This window comes from Cervus elaphus, chromosome 33 (genome assembly GCF_910594005.1).
Source record: "Cervus elaphus chromosome 33, mCerEla1.1, whole genome shotgun sequence".
NCBI lineage: Eukaryota > Metazoa > Chordata > Mammalia > Artiodactyla > Cervidae > Cervus > Cervus elaphus.
Window position 1 is genome coordinate 8053209 of NC_057847.1, and position 19199 is coordinate 8072407.

The following is a 19199-nucleotide window of genomic DNA, read 5'->3' on the forward strand; positions in this document are numbered from 1 at the left end:
GCCATCACCATAGTAAGTGTTTAGTCTGGTGACAACCTGCCCCAGGCACCACATAAGGGGGCAGACCTGGTTCTCTTCCTCCGCCCCCACACCATTCACTCACGAAGGCAGCTCAGGTGCTATCGTGCCCTGCCTGCCTGTCTGGCTCATCCATGACCACCTCCAGGGAAGGACTCTGCCTTCTCTTCTCTGTGCACCATGAACCTGCACGCAGTGGGCCTTCAGAACCTCAGGAGACTCACCCCACCCCCACTATAGACAGAACCCTCCCCAGGCATTAAAACCGCCGTGGAGCCACTTTGGCCCAAGCCCTGGTTACGGATCCCTGGAGCCTCCTACAGCTTCTACAGCGTGAATAATCAGGTCCTTTATACACAGATTCCTGTCTGTCAGATCTGAGCTTTGGATTCATTGTCAGCTCTGTCCCTTCCATGGCAGCCAGGTGGGCCGCGATGCAGACAAAGGAGCTCATGAGCTGAGTTTCAAGGGAGGCACTGAAAGGACAGCGATGGATGCAACCTGTTGCAAACTGAAGGAGGGTCCCTGCATGTCTCAGAAAAGGCCTCTGGTGTGCAGGTGTGGAGGAGGGCCCCCACGGTGCAAAGGAAAGAGAGGTACTCAGGGGCAAAGGCTCTTGGCCTCTCCTGTAGCAGCTCCAGTTGGAAGCTCGAGAACAGTGGACAGCCAATGTGGTCACCTGAGCGTGACTCTTATTCCCTCACAAAGCAAGAGAAAGGGGGCAGGGTGTGGGAGTACCCAGAGGGTGTGGTGGGGTGGGTGAAGGGAGGTGTCCTTCTTCTCTTCAATGCAAATTGCTTTTGTGAGTCTCAGAGCTGCCAGAAGGCAGTTACCAAGTCAGGTCCCCACTGTATCCAGTGTGGGCTGGCTGCCTTAGCCCCTGTCACATGGACAAGCCACACCATATGGCTTCCCTGAGTTCTAACAACAGGATCTGGGGGTTTTGTGTAGGCACACACTTCCTTGCTGTAGCTGTGTTATCCCCTTCTTTGAGCCCCAGTTTTCTCCTCTAGAAAAAGGACATCCATTGCTACCTTAGCAGGTTGCTACCTTAATCCCGTGAAGACTAATTAGGGTAATTCTACAATTAATAGCTGGCCTTAAGAGATATTGGGCTTCCCCGACAGCTCAGCTGGTAAAGAATCCTCCTGCCATGCAGGAGACCCCGGTTTGCTTCCTGGGTCAGGAATGCTCATCCGCTACACAGGGACAGGCTACCCACTCCAGTACTCTTGGATTTCTCTTGTAGCTCAGCTGGGAAAGAACCTGCCTGCAATGCGGGAGAATTGGGTTCAATCCCGAGACTGGGACGATCCCCTGGAGAAGGGAAAGGCTACCCACTCCAGTATTCTGGCCTGGAGAATTCCATGGACTGTATAGCCCATGGGGTCGCCAAGACTTGGACACGGCTGAGGGACTTCCACTTCACTTTCAAGGGGTATGACCTGAATCCAGGTTAAACTGGAGCCTCCCAGTGTCATCCGGCATTTCTTCCCTGAGGCCGGCCAAAACCCACACAGGTGCATTTCCACAGGTCTCCGCTCAGCCAGCTGGACAGAAAACCCAGCGTGTTCAAACAAGCTGACAGACAAGCAGGAGAGGACTCACGGGCAGACGGCTTCCCTCCGGTCTCAGGTGGAGCTCCGGGACCACAGCAGGAACCAGGACTCTCAACCCCTGGGCTCAGCAGCGCCCTCCGTCTCAGGCCGGCGGCTCTGCCCCGACAGGTGCGGGAAGGCCACCAACCGCCCCAGGCTGACCTCACGCCCCTCCCACTGCTGTAGCCTGACCTCACCCGGCCCCACCCCTTCCGGCGGAACCAGCTCTCGTCCTCCCTTGAGGCCAGCGTGAGGCCCGGCCCTGGGCCCTGATTGGTCACCGCCCCAGTCCTGAGCCAATCACGGTGGCCAGGGAGGATGGAACACACAGATTGGCCAGGTCCAGGTCATGTGACCATCCCCTCCAGGACACGCCTGAGCCGCTCACCCTGTGTCAGGGGTGGAGACAGTGCGATGCCCCCAGAGCAGGCCTAAGAGTTCCGTCACTGTGTCCGTGTGCTCAGTGTCCTGGGAGCCTGAGAGTCCTGGGAGTGCCTGCCAGTCCTCTCTACACACCGCAGACGGAATAGTCATGACACACCTCTTCCCTTCCGAAGCGCTGTTTCACGCACTCACTTTCAGGGGAGCAAGACCTCCTGTTCAAAGGTAGGTTTGGAGAGCTTCCCTCTCTTAACCTCTGGGCTTGTTTCTTGTACCATCTTAGAATAATGTATTCAGTTTAAAACCCCCACGCGCACCACCACATGCTGCTTTGCCTGTTCAGGATTCTTAGCTGTTCTGAGGAGAGGGCAAGGCCCCGGGGCCTCCCAAAGGGAATGAGTTTTGTCCAAGGGAGCACCTGAGAGGTGAATCACTGAATCACTTTGCTCTACACCTGAAACAGGCAGTTTATTGTAAATTAACAACACCTCATTTTAAGAAAAGATATTCCCTCATGAAAAATGGCTCAGAATTTTGTGAAGTTTTTTCTTCAATTGTTGGCTGTTAGTAGGTGTCTAATTGGTTTGGTGGTGTTTTTCGAGGTACCTTCCCACATGGATACCAGGTTGTCCCAATGGGAGGATTCCTTTGTCCTTTCTCCTGGAAGTGTCCTTTCTGCGTTTACACATTAAGAAGCTGTTTTAAAAATGCCAAGTATCAAAAACTTCAGTTCTTTGGTAATTTGTACAGCACCCCAGAGGCACGTTTCCATGTCTGTGTCTTCGCTTCGCATTTCACCTTTGCCAGTTTCTAGTGTACACAAGTACCCTCAGAGGGTTCTCTGTAGTGAACCATGTATGTTTCTGTGAGGACAGAGGATGTGAGCACGGAGGACGGGCTGAGTCCATAGTGACCATGTGACCATGCTCAGCAACCCCACTATTAAGTCTGGCTGAGACTTCCTCAGGCAAGCTCTGTGTTTCTTCCTCTTCATCTCTGGATACACAAAGTGATGTTGGTGGATTGGGACGTGGGTCCCTGGGTCCAACAGTGTAGAGATATACCCATAGCCTGCTTTGCCATTATATTTTCCTCCTGTGGGCTCTGCTGAGCTGGTGTGGAGATATTTCTGCTAAAGACTTGAGAGGTAGTCAATCCTTCTCCTTCTCATCCCCTGCCTCGTCTGTGCTTCTGTCATTTTTTTTTTTTTTTAATGTAGCTAATTTCAATGTTGTTAGTCCTTGTGTCGTTCTGACTCTCAGGCACCTGTGGTTTAATAGACCCCCAACCCCCAAGAGCTCCTCTTTGCCTGGTGGGGACATGGAGCACTCAGGGAGCAGCACCACATCGCAATGGAGCCTGGACCAGAGAGACGGTTCTTGCCAGGAAGGCTCCATGCCTGCTGTGAGGGGTTTGGAGTTCACATCTGATTGTGCATCCCCCGGGCCCTCGGTGCAGGCCCTGCTCTGAGATCTGGAAAGGAGATGGCGTCCCTCCCTGACACAGAACTAGTTTTTTTGTCCTTTTTTTGTCCTCATCCTTGTCCAGTCCCATTTGTCTCCCAGGCTCTACACTTGACCCTCACCCACAGGATCAGGAGAGCCCATTTCTAGACGAATTTCATACAAGGAGAGGCTCCCGGAGACACTCCAACCCCCGGGCCTAAGTAAGTATTTCCTTGGAGTTTCACGGCCCTGGGAAGAGATACTGGATTTGTGCCCATTTTTCAGTTGAATATGTTGAGCCTCAGTTCACTGTGTGATTTGCCCTGAGTCACTCTGCAGGTCAGTGAGTAAGGTAGGATGTGAACCCAGACTCTTTGTCTTGGAGCCCATGACTGTACAGGTGTTTCTGCTCCTCGATTCAATTTATTTCAGGTTTGGTTATTTTTTTTTTTTTTTGATGCATTTGTATATGAGACTGTTCTGTTCTCTCTCTGATGTTTCATATCCTGCTCTGTTGCTGAATTTATTAGTTTTAAAGCTTGTTACTTGGTGGAGTTTTTAGGGTGTCATATAAATCCTGTCATAATCGAATAGTGGCAGTGTAACTTCATCTGTTCCTATGGGGATGCTTTTTATTTCCCTTTCTTGGCTAGTTATGCTGGGTAGGACACTTCCCCCTCTGTGTTGAACAAGAGTGATGAGAGTGGGCATCCTTGTACTATTCCTGATCTTTTAGGAAAATCTTTCACCTCTTTACCACTGAGTTGGATGTTAGCTGTGGGCTTGTCTTATATACCCTTTAGGATGTTCCATGTATAGCCACTATATTGAGACATTGTAGCCAAATTGATGTTACACTTTGTCGAAAGCTTTTTCTGCAATCGTTGAGAAGATCACATGATTTCATTCTTAGTTTTGCTCATATTGTGTATCACAGGGATGGATGTGCAGATAATAAATCATGCTCGCAGGCACAGAATCAATTCCATTTGATCATCGTGTATGCTTCTTTTAATGTATCTTCAATTTGGTTTGCTAATATTCTTTTGAGGATTTTTACATCCGTGTACACCAGGGTCAGGGTTCTCTGGTGGTTTGTTTGGTAACGAATCTGTCTGCAATGTGGGAGACCTGGGTTTGACCCCTGGGTCAGGAAGAGCCCCTCAAGAAAGGAATGGCTACCCACTCCAATATTCTTGCCTAGAAAATTCTGTGGACAGAGGATCTGGTGGGCTACAGTCCATGGGTCACGAATAACTGGACATGACTGAGTGACTCACACTTACAAGAGTGCTCCTTGACATTCTTAATATCTAAATTTAAGATTTTATCTCAGGCAAAAATTACAGTCTAAGGCAAAAATGTCAAAATCCAAGAGTCCTTAGAAGTAAATGACAATAAGGCAGAACAGATGAAAGCAAGAAGGACTCCACATGATTTATTTTTCGTAAGAATTTTAGATCTTCAGAGGAATTCTTATGAAACTGAATGAAAATGCAAGCCTTAGTTTAAAATGGAACCCTTTTTGGTATTATGTTTCTATGTTGAGAGTGAAGTTTTCTTATTTCTGTATGAGATATTAAGCAATACTGTGTAGCTACTAAAATCATATTTTCAAAACCTGTAATGACATTTATAAGCACTTGTAGTGGAAAAATAGCTAGGGATAGAAGATGATCCCATATAGCTTTAGATGACTGTACAGATGTATTGAATGATAGTTTTCAGATTGTATTTATTTCTTTTTAGTTGATGGATAACTGCTTTACAATGTGTGGTTGGTTTTCCTCATGCACCAACACGAATAGGCCAGAAGTACATTGTCCACTCTTTGGTGAGCTTGCCTCCCACTTCCCGCCATCCCACCCTCTAGGTCATCACAGGCCACCATCCTGGGCTCCGTATGTTATATAGGAACTTCCCACTAGCTAGCTATTTTACATATGGTAGTGGTGATGTTTCAATGCTAGTCTCTCAATTTGTTCCACCTTCTCCTTCTCCAGCTGAGTTCACAAGTCCTTCCTCTACATCTGTGCATTTACTTCTGCCCTTCAAATATTCACCAGTACACTTTTACAAGATTCCATGTGTATGCATTAATATAGTATCTTTGTTTTTCTCTTTCTGACTTACTTCCCTCTGTATCACAGTTTCTAGGTTCATCCACCTCAGTTAAACTGACTCATAGCTGTTCCTTTTCCCGGCTGAGTAATATTCCATTGTGTATATGTTCCACAACGTCTTTATCCATTGTTCTCTTGATAGACATTAGGTTGCTTCCATGCCCTGGCTATTTTAAATAGTTCTGCAATGGACATTGGGGTACATATGTCTTTTTAGAGGTATGGTTTTCTGGGGTATATGGCCAGTAGAGGATTGTTGCATGCTATGGTAGTTTTCTTCCTACGTTTTTAAGAAACCTACACTCCTTCTCCATAGTGGCTGCATCCATTTCCATGTCTGCCAACAGTGCAAGAGGGTTCCCTTTCTTCCATGTCCTGTCCAGCATTTATTATTTGTAGAATTGTTGATGATGGCCATTCTGACTGGTGTGAGGTGATACCTCATGTCATTTTGATTAGCATTTCCATAATAATGAGCGATGTGGAGCATCTTTTCATATGTTTGGTGGCCTTCTTAATGTCTTCTTTGGAGAAATTTGTTCATGTCTTCTGCTCAACTTTTCAATTGGTTGCTTTTTTTCTGATATTAGGCTCGATGATCTACTTGTGTACTTTGTAGATAATCCTTTGCCAATTCCTTGCTTTACAATTATTTTCTCCTGTTCTGAGGGTTGTCTTTTCATCTTGTTTATAGTTTTCTTTGCTGCTTAAATAATTTGAAGTTTCTCTAGATGCCATTTTTAAAATTTTAGTTTTTTATCTCAGTCATTCTTAGAGGTGGATCAAAGAGGATCTTGCTGTGATAAATGTCATCGAGTGTTCTGCCTATTTTTTCCTCTAACAATTTTATAGTTCCTGGCCGTACTGTTGGTCTTCAATCCATTGTGAATTCATTTTTGTGTATAGTGTGAAGCAGTGTTCTAATTTCATTCTTTTCCATGTAGTTGTCCAGTTTCCCAGCACCACTTCGAGAGGAGGCGCTCTTTTCTGTCCTTTCTCCATTGTGCATTCTTGCCTCCCTTGTCAAAGGGAAGGTGCCTGTAGGAGTGTGGGTTTACCCCCCCACTTTGCATCTTGGTCCATTGCTCTATGTTGCTATTTTTGTGCCTGTACCATAGTGTCTTGATGACTCTAGCTTGGTCGTATAGTCTGAAGTCAGAAAGGTTGATTTCTCCAGTTCTGCATTTCTTTCCAAGGTTGCTTTGGCCCTTCTGGGTCTTTTCTTCTGCCATATACATTGTAAAATTATTAGTCCTAGTTCTTTAAAAAATGTCTTTGGTTGTTTGATAGGGGTGAATTGAATCTGCAGATTGCCTTGGGTAGTAGAGTCATTTTCACAACATTGATTTCCTTCAAGTCAAGAACATGGCATATCTTTCTATCTGTTTGTTTCATCTTTGTATCTTTCATCATACAGCCTGTCTTTCTGCATACACATGTTTCGTCTGTTTAGGTAGGTTTATTCCTAGCTATTGGAGAAGAAACTGGCAACCCACTCCAGTCGTCTTGCCTGGAAAATCCCAAGGATGGAGGAGCCTGGTAGGCTACAGACCATGGGGTCCCGAAGAGTCAGACATGACTGAGTGACTTCACTTTCACGTTTCACTTTCATGCCTTGGAGAAGGCATGGCAACCCACTCCAGTGTTCTTGCCTGGAGAATCCCAGGGACGGGGGATCCTGGTGGGCACCCGCCTATGGGGTCGCACAGAGTCGGACACGACTGATGTGACTTAGCAGCAGCAGCATTTCTAGCTACGCTATGTTTCTTGTTTCAGTGGGGAATGGCACTGTGTCCTTAATTTCTCTTGCTGATTTTTCTTGTTGTGTGATAAGTATGCAAAGGATTTCTGTGTATTACTTTTGTATCCTGTGCTTTACTAGATTCACTGATTAGCTCTAGTAATTTTCTGGTTCTATCTTTAGGGTCTTCTGTGAATAGAAACAGGTCCTCTGCAATCCATGAGAGATGGACTTCTTTTCCAGTATGCATTCTTTTTTGTTTTCTTCTCTGATTGCTGTGTCTATGACTTACAAAACTGTATTGAATAATAGGAATGAGAATGGGCACCATAGTCTTGATCCTGATCTCAGAGGAAAAGCTTGCATGTTGACACCACTGAAACTAATGTTTGCTGAGAGATTTTCCTATATGCCCTTTCTTATGTTGAGGTAGGTCTCTTCCATGCCCAGTTATGGGGCGTTCTTTAAATCATAAACTGGTGTTTAATTTTGTCAAAACCTTTCTCTGCATCGATTGAGATTATCATATGGTTTTTATCTTTCAGTTTGTTTATATAGTGTATCACATTGATTGATTTGCACATAGTGAAGAATCTTTGCATCCTGGGGATAAACCCCCCTTGAACTTGATGTATGACCCTTTTACTGTGTTTTTGTTTAGTTTTGTTTTTGCTAGCATTTTCCTCGGGATTTTTGTGTTGATGTTCATCAGTGATGTTAGCCTGTAATTTTCTTTTCTGCGTGGCATTTCTGCTTCATTTTGGTTCATGGTGATGGTGGCCTCACAGAATGAGTTGGGCATGCTCCTCCCTCCACATTTTTCTGGAAGAGTTTGACCAGCATAGGTATTATCACATCTCTACCATTTGAGAGCATTCGCCTGTGAAGTCCTGGCCATTTGTTTGTTGGAGACTTTTGATCACAGTTAGTAGTGCTTGTGATTCATGTGTTCACCAGCTCTAACAGCTTGTGACTGGTGTTAGTACTTGATTGATTCATATTTTCTGTTTCTTCCTGGTTCAGTCTTAGAATATTGTACTTTTCTAAGAATTTGTCCATTTGTTCCAGGTTATCCATTTTATTGACATGCAGTTGTTTCTGATTGTCTCTCATGATCGGTTCTCTTTCTGTGTTGTCTGTTGTAACGTCTCCTTTTTCATTTCGAGTTGATTTGAGTCTTTGCCCTATTTTTCTTGATGAGTCTGGCTCATGATTTGTCAATTTTGTTTATGTTCTCCAAGATGTATCTTATTGTTTTATTGATCTTTGCTAGTGTTTCCTTCATTTCCATTAATTTCTGCTCTGATCTTTATGATTTCTTTCCTTCTGCTAACTTTGGAGGTTTTGTGGCCCTTTTCCTTCTTTTTCTAGGTTCTTTAGGTGTTAGATTAGGTCATTTGATGTTCTTTTCATTTCTTGAGGTAGGCTTCTTGTCTTGCTATAAACTTCCCTCTTAGCATTGCTTTTATTGCATCACATCGGTTTTGGGTTGTCATTTATTCATTGCCATTTGTTTTTCGGGATTTTTAAATTTCCTCTTTGATTTCTTCAGTGACCTGTTTGAGTTCTCCATGTGTTTGTGTTTTTTACAAATGTTTCTTATCAATGATCCCTAATCCTGTATCAGTGTGATCAGAAAAGATGCTTGCTATGATTTCAGTTTCTTAACTGTGCCAAGGCTTGATTTGTGACCCAAGGTGTGATCCATTCCAGAGAGTGTTCATGTGCATTTAAGGGGAAAAAAATGCATTCTGCTGTTTGGTGATGGAATATGCTAAAGATATCAATAAGGTCCATCTGGTCTAATGTGTGGAGAAGGCAATGGCACCCCACTCCAGTACTCTTGCCTGGAGAATCCCAGGGACAGGGGTGCCTAGTGGGCTGCCATCTATGGGGTCGCAGAGTCGGACACGACTGAAGTGACTTAGCAGCAGCAGTCTAAAGTGTGATTTAAGGTGTATGTTTCTGTATTAATATTCTTTGTGGATGATCTGTCCATTGGTCTAAGTGAGGTGTTAATATCCCCTAGTATTATTTTCTTACTGTCAATTTCCTGTTTGATGTTTGTTTCTGTATGTCTTATGTATTTAGGGGCTCCTGTGTTGGATGCGTGTGTATTATTATTACAATATCTTCTTCCTGGATTGATCTCTTTATCGTTGTGTAGTGTCCTTCCTTGTCTCTTGTAATAGTCTTTCTTGAAATGTCTATTTTATCTGATATGAGAATTGCTACTCCAGCTTTCTTTTAATTGCCATTTGCATGGAAAACCATTTTCCAGGCCCTCAGTATTAGTCTGTGTGTGTCCCTAGGTCTGAGGTGGATGTATTATTGACAGCATTTTTATGTGGCCTGTTTTTTGTTTCCATTGAGCCAGTCTGTGTTTCAGTTGGACCATTTAATCCTTTTATATTTCAGGTAATTATTGATATGCATGATACTATTATTATTTACTTTATTATTCTGGGTTTTTTTTTTTTTTTTTCATGTCTATTCACTCCCTTCTATTTCCTGCCTGGAGAACATCCTTTCATATTTGTTGTAAAGCTACTTTGGTGGTGCTGAATGTCTTCACCTTTGCTTATCTGTAAAGGTACTGAGTTCTCAGAGTAGGACAGGACTGAGCAACTAAGCATAGCACATGCCAAGCACAGCAACTCGGAGAATCTGCTCTTGCTGCAGGATCCACCTTCTGTCCACTTCCACTTTTCCCTGCAGGTCTCACTACCTGCTGATCGTGTTGCCAGAGTGTCCCTCCTAGGTGTCTTGTCACCAGTTTGAGGACATGACCTCCAAGATGTCAGGCCAGTGGGAAGTTGATGCCACACACCTTAGCAGGTGGCGGTCTGGCGCCTCTGGTGATAATTTCATTAAGCTCAGCCCTCCCCCACCCTAGATCTTCTCGTTGGCATTGTTGGTGTGAATTTGAGGACTTCTATAGGACACATGTGACCCGTGGCTCTTCAGTAAGAGGAGCTGCTAACCTTGGCTGGCAGAGTGAGGCAGGGGGCTGTGTGCTAGGTTCCTTTGTCTGAGAAGGAGAACACCTCAATTTCATGAGGCCTTGAGCTCTCAGACCCAAAGGAGTGAAACCGGGGCTGTAGAAAGTTGACAGGCACTGACTGGAAATCTGTGTGAGGAGGTGCTGCTTCTGGCTGTGTCCTGTGTCTCATGCTGAGCACAGAAAACTGATGCTTTTGAACTGTGGTGTTGGAGAAGACTCTTGAGAGTCCCTTGGACTGCAAGGAGATCCAAGCAGTCCATCCTAAAGGAAATCAGTCCTGGGTGTTCATTGGAAGGACTGATGCTGAAGCTGAAACTCCAATACTTTGGCCACCTGATGCGAAGAGCTGACTCATTTGAAAAGACCCTGATGTTGAGAAAGATTGAAGGCTCGAGGAGAAGGGGACGACAGAGGATGAGATGCTTAGATGGCATCACCGACTCAATGGACATGAGTTTGGGTAAACTCCAGGAGTTGTTGATGCACAGGTAGGCCTGGCGTGCTGCGATTCATGGGGTCGCAAAGAGTCGGACATGACTGAGCGACTGAACTGGCTGACTGACTGACCAACACCATCATCATACACAGTCACTGGCCCTTGTCCAAGTCCAACAGGTCCAACTCCCCTTATCCCTTGGCAGCCTTATTCTGCTTTGTGTTTGCAGTGGGCTTATCTGGGCATCTCACAGTGGAAGCATAGATTATTTGCCCATTTCTCTTTAGCTTGTTTCACTTGGCATATGACTTCAAACTTTACTCACTTTGTCACCCATATCAGAATTTCCTTAATTGTTAAAAATAAATAGCACATAGGCTCACCATCATGTACAATCAGGGAAGTACACATTAAAATCGTGATATCTCACACCACACCTCTTAGGACTGCCAAACTCCAAAGATAAGATAATAGTCATTGCTGGAGGGTGAGGAGCCACAGGAACCATTCCTGGTTGCTGGTGGGATGCCTGTGCAGCGCCCACGAGAGACAGTCTGGCAGTTTTCCCCAAAGCTCCATAGGTCTCACCTTGGGATCCAGCCACTGCGCTTTCAGTAATTAGGCAGTTGCTCTGAGATTCTAAGTCCAAATGCAAATGAGGATGCAACTTTGCGCAGCAGTTCTATTCACAGTGGCTACAAACGTGAAGACATCAGGATATCCTTCAGTAGATGAACGTGCAAGCAATTGGTGTATACAGATATCAAGGGGACCAGAACACACCACCCCAAATTAGGTCTGTCTGACTTATTTTAGTTTGATTAATTTGAAAAAAAAAAAAAAAAACAACTGAGTAGAGGTTGCCCCCTATTTTTTTTAAGATTTGCTCATGTCTTTAGGCCACACTGTGTCTCCGTCGCTCTGGGCGGGCGTTCTCTAGTTGTGGACGTGGGTTCTCCTCTGGGTGCAGAGCACGGGCTCCAGGGGTGCAGGCTCAGGACTTGGGGTGCCCGCCTTTAGGAGCTGTGGCTCCCGGCTCTAGAGCACTGGCTCAGCAGGTGTGCATGAGCTCAGCTGCCCTGAGGCATGTGGAAGACTCCTGGATCAGGGACAGAACATGTGTCCACCGCTTTAGCAGGCAGATTCTTAGCAGTTGGCTCGCCAGGGAAGGCTGAGGTTGCCCTTCTGTGAGGTACATTTACATTTATTAGGGAAATCGCCATTTGTAAGGGTGTCCCTCTTTGAACCTAGGAGACGGATAATTACATCTCAAGGAAGGAACACTTATCAGTGAAGAAGTCAGGACTTCAATCTGCAAACAATCATCTATTTATTTACTGTGCTTTGCATGGTAACCTGCCATAAATGGCTTCCGCCTTCCCCTCAAGGTCTTTTTTCTGTTTGGGGCTGAAGAGCCATTTAGGGTGAAGTCTTAGGTCATTTCAGGGAGTGACTCAGTTTTCCTTGACATCTCCTCTCTATGCAAAAGGTATACATGTTAATTGAACTTCTGTTTTTCTCCTGGTAAAATGTGTTCAATCATGGAGAAGGAGGGCTCGACCAAGAACCTGGAAAGGGAGAAGGAAATTTATTTTCCTCCTGTATACATGCAAAGGAATAACACTCAACAGTAGAAAGGAATGAAACATCAACCCTTGGAAGACAGGCATAAATCTTCGATGCATATGGCTAAGTGAAAGAATCCAGTTGAATAGGCTGCACCCAGTATGACCCCATTGTGACATTCTCGGAAAGGTAAAGCTACATAGATGATTAGCAGATCATGGAGTGGGAATTGGAAGTGATCGTTTAGGATGAATCCCTGTCAATATGCGTTTGTCTAAGCGTATCATTTTATATAGTGCACAGGGTCAATCAGAATCTATTCAAGTGTTCTTCTGTATTGTATAAGTAAGTCACAGGATGGAATACCAAACACAGCAGAATCTCAACATCATTCACTATTCTATCACTATTCGAGAAATGCAAATCAAAACTGCAAATGAGATATTAGCTCACATCAGTCACAATACCTATGATCAAAAAGTCTAGAACCAATGCCGCAGAGAATGTAGAGAAGAGAGACCCCTGTTGCACTGTTGGTGGCAATGTAAATTGATAGAGCCACTGCGGAGGGCAGTATGCAGGTTCCTTAAAAAACTGAAAATAGAACGACCATACCACCCAGCAATCCCACTGGGTTTGGTGAGGCTACCATAGTTCAGAAAGACATATGCATGCTCATGTTCATTGCAGCCCTTTTTACAATAACTAGGACATGGAATCTGGAGAAGGAAATGGCAACCCACTCCAGTACTCTTGCCTGGAAAATCCCATGGACGGAGGACCCTGGTAGATTACAGTCCATGGGGTCAGGAAGAGTTGGACAGGACTGAGCGACTTCACTTTCACTTTTCACTTTCATGCATTGGAGAAGGAAATGGGAGCCCACTCCAGTTTTCTTGCCTGGAGAATCCCAGGGACAGAGGAGCCTGGTGGGCTGCCATCTTTGGGGTGCACAGAATCGGACACGACTGAAGCGACTTAGCAGCAGCAGCAGGACATGGAATTACCCTAAATGTCCGTCAACAGAAAACTGGGTAGGGAAAGGTGCTGCATTGCTGGGGTCCAGCCTCAGCAGGATCCAGGGGTACCCTCAGGATGAACGGCGTCGGCGAGAGAGAGAAGTGAGACCAGCCTTGATAGGGCCAAGTCCGCGAGGGGGAGAGAGAGAGAGAGAATGACCAGACGGGGGTGTTTGCAGGGTCTGGCAGAGTCTGGCAATGCTTTATTTTTTTACCATAGCTTTTATACCCTAAGTTAATACATTTTTAGGGGAAGAAAGTTTAACATTACATCATCTTGTCCCTCAGGAAACCAGGGTGTTTCCAATAAGTTCTTTGTGAGTATCTTTTATATTATCTTCTGGCCTTGGGTCCTATTGACATTTTATGACCTAGGTGAATGAAAAGCTGTTTTCCTGTAATCTATTCTTTAATGAACACAAAGGTTAGTCCTTTTGCAGAAGTTATTAGTTGAATTTATCTAAAAGGTTTACAAGACAAAGACTCTGCAGCTCCAGTGAGGCAGCCCCTGTTTAGCATTCCTGGTTAAAATGAACAATTCTAACCACTTTTAAAGTAATATTTTTGTGTTACATTAATACGCATTTGCCAAGCAGGCTAGAATGCCAGCAAAGGAGTCTGAATTGAAACACTCTTTTCATCCTGGATAATCTTATAGGATACCGGCGTCCGGGGGACATGTTGATTAAAGTTCTAAGTTGACTCTGTTTGGAGAGAAATCGGGGAAGGCCTTCTACCTGTGTCACAGAAATTAGGGAGTAGTCTAACACAGCAAGCATCAGAAAGACAGAGATCATCTTTAATGTGAGCGCCGGGCAGCTTTTCGAAATCCCTGAAGTCCTGATCTGCCGTGCTTGGCAGGCCTTCTCCTCATGCCCTTGTCATGGGTGGGATCTCGTGTGCTGGCTCCCGGCACTGCATATGTACGGTGTAATGTTGTGTAGCCATTAAAGAAATGAAAGTGGGTTCTTTGAAGAGATGTGGATGGACAGTCAGTCATAAAGTGAAATGAGACAGAAAATCAAAAACAAATATTGTGTGTTCGTGTATATATATACACACACGTATATATGTTTGTATATACGAATCTATACATGTATAAATGTATACACACACCCATAGAGAGAGAGGCTTCCATGGTAGCTCAGCTGGTGAAGAATCCTCCTGTAATGCATGGGGCCCCAGTTCAATTCCTGGATTGACAAGATGCCCTAAGAAAGGATAAGCTACCCATTCCACTATTGTTGAGCTTCCCTTGTGGCTCAGACGGTAAAGAATCTGCCTGCAATGTGGGAAACCTGAGTTTGGTCCCTGGTTTGGGCAGATACCCTGGGAAAGGGCATGGCAACTGACTCTTGTATACTTGTGTGGAGACTCCCCTTGGGCAGAGGAGCCTGAAGGACGCAGTCCATTGCCAGAGGAGCCTTGCAGGCTACAGAATGGACAGGACTGAGCAACTAAGCCCTGCGTATGTAGAGAAACGGGACCGATGAGCTCATCTCCAGAGCTCAGACAGAGGCACAGATACAGAGGAGGGACTGGAGGACCCCGGGGGGCGGGGAGGGGGGCCGAGCTGAGAGAGGAGCGCTGACATGCATGCAGTGCTGGCCTGTCTCCTGTTGTTGCTCTCTGTTTGTTTTTAAACGTCCTTTATTTATTTCTAACAGTCCTCAGGTCTTTAAAACGAGAGCTAGTGGAAAGCGGCTGTGTAGCATACGGAGCTCAGCTTGGTGCTCTCCTTTGACCTAAAGAAGAGGAATGAGGGGATGGGTGGGAAGCTCAAAGGCGAGTGGATTGATGTATACATATAAATGATTCACTTCATTGTACAGCAGAGAATAATGTACCATTGTAAAATGAGTATCACACAACTAAAAAAGAGAGAGAGACAACAACTAGGTGGTCCTGGGGCTACGCCTCTGCGCTCCCAAAGCAGGGAGACCAGATTTGATTCGTAGGCAGGGAACTGTATCGCACATAGCACAACTGAGACCCAGAGCATCCAAATAAAAACAAATAAAAAAATATGAATGCCACAGACAGCATAAAAACTAAAATAGTATCCATATATTTCTGATAAATGTTATAAAAAATGGGGACATTTCCTTTTCAGGAAAAGGCCTGAGGGTTATTAGAAATAAATGAAGGAAATTGAAAAACAAACAAAAAGCAACGAAAGAAAACCTGTTATGTGAAACAAAAGAAGTCAGACACAAATGCAAACCCATGATCCGGTTTTTATGAAATCCTAGACAATAGATCTAATCTCTCGAAACCAGCAAATCATTTGCTGCCTGGTGCTCATCAGAGTGGTTGGGAAAAGGACAAGAGAAGATTTGTGGTGATGGAAACATTCTGTATCTTGTCTGTGGTGGCTGTACGTGGGTGTATTTATCTGCCAGAAATCATAAAATTATATCCTTAAATTAAGTTTTATTGCATGTAGATTATAGTAAGGTCATGAAGCGATATTTAACATGATTTGTCACTAGAGAAATGCAATTTAAAACCACAAGGAGAAACGATCTCGCATCTAAGATAGCTTCAATGTAAAGATCGGAAACAACAGAATATAACAAGAGTGCACAGGATTAACAAGTGGTGGGAGGACGTGGAGACGCTGGAACCCTACATCTTGCTGGGGAGAATGGAACATGATGTGGCCACTGTGTAAAACAGTTCACACACCCTCAGAAAGTGAAAATTGACCTCTGAGCTGGCAAGAGTACTCCTAGGTCTAAACCCGAAGAATTGCCAGGAGGGACTCCAACAGATACTTGTACATGAATATTCACACCAGCACCATTCACAACAGACAACAGGGAGATGCAACCCAAACGTTCATCAGTGGGCAATAGATAAACAGAATGTGTAACATACACAGTTACCCCTCAGACAGCACAGAGCACGTAGTCCGGATGTTGCACACACAGCCCCAGCATTCACTGTCCATCTCCTCCAACATCATGGAAGTTCCGTGTCTGCTGCTTTTCCTTAGTAGTGTATTCCCACTGGGAACCCACGAAGCATCCCAAAGGAATATTTACCAAATAAATGCACTTACTTATAGTAAACATAACAGTAGCTTTGACACGTTCCCTTAAATAGAATGTTTTTACAACCATCAAGCTTTTGATCGTGACTTTAAGTGATGACATATATTTTCAGGAGAAAGAGGCACTGTGATCAGATGTTCCACAAAGTTAATGTGAGGATTAACTCTGAGCTCTGAGTGACTGTTTTTACTTTGACACATGAAATAAAGACTCTCACTTTCTCATAATCGTGACAGGAAGTCAGGTCTCGGGCACTGTGTCCCCCGCATAAAGCACAGCTGAGAGCTGCCTGGGTTGACCTCCTGTGTTTCTCCAGTGGGTCACAATCACTGGCTTCCTTGTGAGTCCCCAAGGGGCCTGAAGAGAGACTGCACTCATGGCTCTATGGAGCTTCCTTCTGCTCCAGACCTTCTCCTCTTCCCCTCCCGCCCTCTCTCATTTCCAATGACCAGGCACCCACAGGAATTAATCCCTGGACAATGACTGCATCATTCCATGTTGCAACATTTGCTTCTGAAGCTCCAGTGTTAACCTTTCCGTTCCATTTCGAGTCTCTTTATTGAGTGAGCTTCCTGCAGAAGGATGAGGCATCCCAGATGGATAATCCTTAGACCAGACTGCTAATTCTCAATCCTATCCATTCAGTGCCTCCTTTTCCTAACAAATATGTTATTGTTGACTGAAAAATATGGACAGCCTGTAAGTTGAGAACTATGTTTTACCGGGCAGACATTCTGAGGACGTAAGCCTGGGATAGAGCCTCTCAGAGAGCTCTGAGTGACTGTCCCGAAGAGGTCAGGATATATAAAAGGAAAAAACATGTAGTTGAACATCAAAAGGTGAATGCTACTCACAAAAATAGACATCTCAAGTTAATGCCCTCAGTGCTTTTCTGTGTATAGGAAGATGCAAGAGTCTGGGTTCACTGAAACATGCCTTTGATGTACACCTTAACTACTTAGGGCCAGTGTCCTGTTTGACTCCCTCCTGTATCCTCTCAGGGCTCACAGAGGAGGCGGCTGTAGTGGCTGGAGGCAGCAGCATCCTTTGTTTACTGAAATGGCATCAACATTCTTTGTCCACATTTCCTTTACCATTCTGAGAAGAAATTAATAGACAAAAACCTAGCTACACTTATACCTTTAAAGCTCTGATGTCTATACTCTAAAGCAGAAACAACTCAGTACCCTGGTACATTTAATTTCATCAATGCATGTAAATTATTGAACCAGAAAGTATGACGAAGGCAATCAATATTTGTTCTTTTATTTATAACCCCTTTGAATACAGCAGCAAAAATTACCTTTATTACCACTAATAGGGTTTTCCAAAATGATGAACACTTGGTAAAGGTAAAGTAAGATTTTCCTTAGATGTGACTGGTAATTCCATTTCTGGAAAGTTGTGTATATTATGCATGTTAAAATATAGTGTTGGATATTTAATGAAATGTTTAAGATAATATATATGGAAATAGTAAGTATATACTATGACAAGCCTAGACAGAATATTGAAAAGCAGAGACATGATTTGCTAACAGTGGTCCGTCTAGTCAAAGCTGTGGTTTTTCCAGCAGTCACGTACAGATGTGAGAGTAGGGCCATAAAGAAGGCTGAGCACTGAAGAATTGATGCTTTTGAATTGTGGTGCTGGAGAAGACTCTAGAGAGTCCCTTGGAGAGCAAAGAGATGAAACTAGTCAATCCTAAGGGAAGTCAACCCTATATACTCATTGGAAGGACTGTTGCTGAAGCTGAAGCTCCAACACTTTGACCACTGGATGTGAACACTCGACTCATTGGAAAAGACCCTGATGCTGGAAGAAATTGAGGGCAGGAGGAGAAGGGAGTGGCAGAGGATGAGATGGTCAGATGGCATCACCAACGCAATGGACGTGACTTTGAGCAAACTCAGAGATAGCGAAGGAAAGGGAAGCCTGACATGCTGCAGTCCACGGTCTCCCAAAGAGTTGGACACGACTTGGTGACTGAACAACAACAGTATTAATAATGCTTTGAAAAATAATTTATGCTTACACGTTTTCTTTTCCAATTTATGCTTTGTCTATAGAATGCTTGTAGGAAATATGCTGGATGCCTGTGTCTGCCCTCCAACCCCAGCAAAGAGAATATATTTGGGGGGAGTAAATATGCATTAATTTTTATGCATAAATTTTTAATAATCATGAAAGTATTCCAATGAGATCACATTCAATGCGATAATAATTTGACAGAGAATATATCATAGTGCACTCTAAGTCCCATCCCCTTAACACAAGGAGTAGATGGTGAAGGCAGTCGGTCTGTGGAGGGGATGTGTGGCATCCGTCTAGAGCTGGGAGCACAGACATTGCTTGAAAGGCTGGAATGGAGGGAGGGTTGCTGTGTTGTGCCTTTCCAGTGTTCACACTTCCCTGAGAAATTCTGCTCCAACCACAGACCTGTTTATAAATCACAGGGCTGTCTTTTACTATGTACTCGCCTGGAACAAAGTACCCAAGGTTTCTCAAAAGAGAGAAGAAAAAAGATCTGCTAATACTGCTGTCCTCAAATTCTTCACTTATATGTGGAATCTAAAAAAGGCTACAAATTCACTTATTTAGAAAACAGAAATAGACTTAAAGACCTCGAAAACAAACTAATGGTTATCAAAGGGGAAAGGGGGAGAGGCAAATTAGGGGTTTGGGATTAACACGTACACACTACCATATATGGGAAGATCCCATGGACCGAGGAACCTGGTAGGTTACAGTCCATGGGGTCGCCACGAGTCAGACACAACTGAGTGACTTCCCTTTCTTTTCACTACTATAT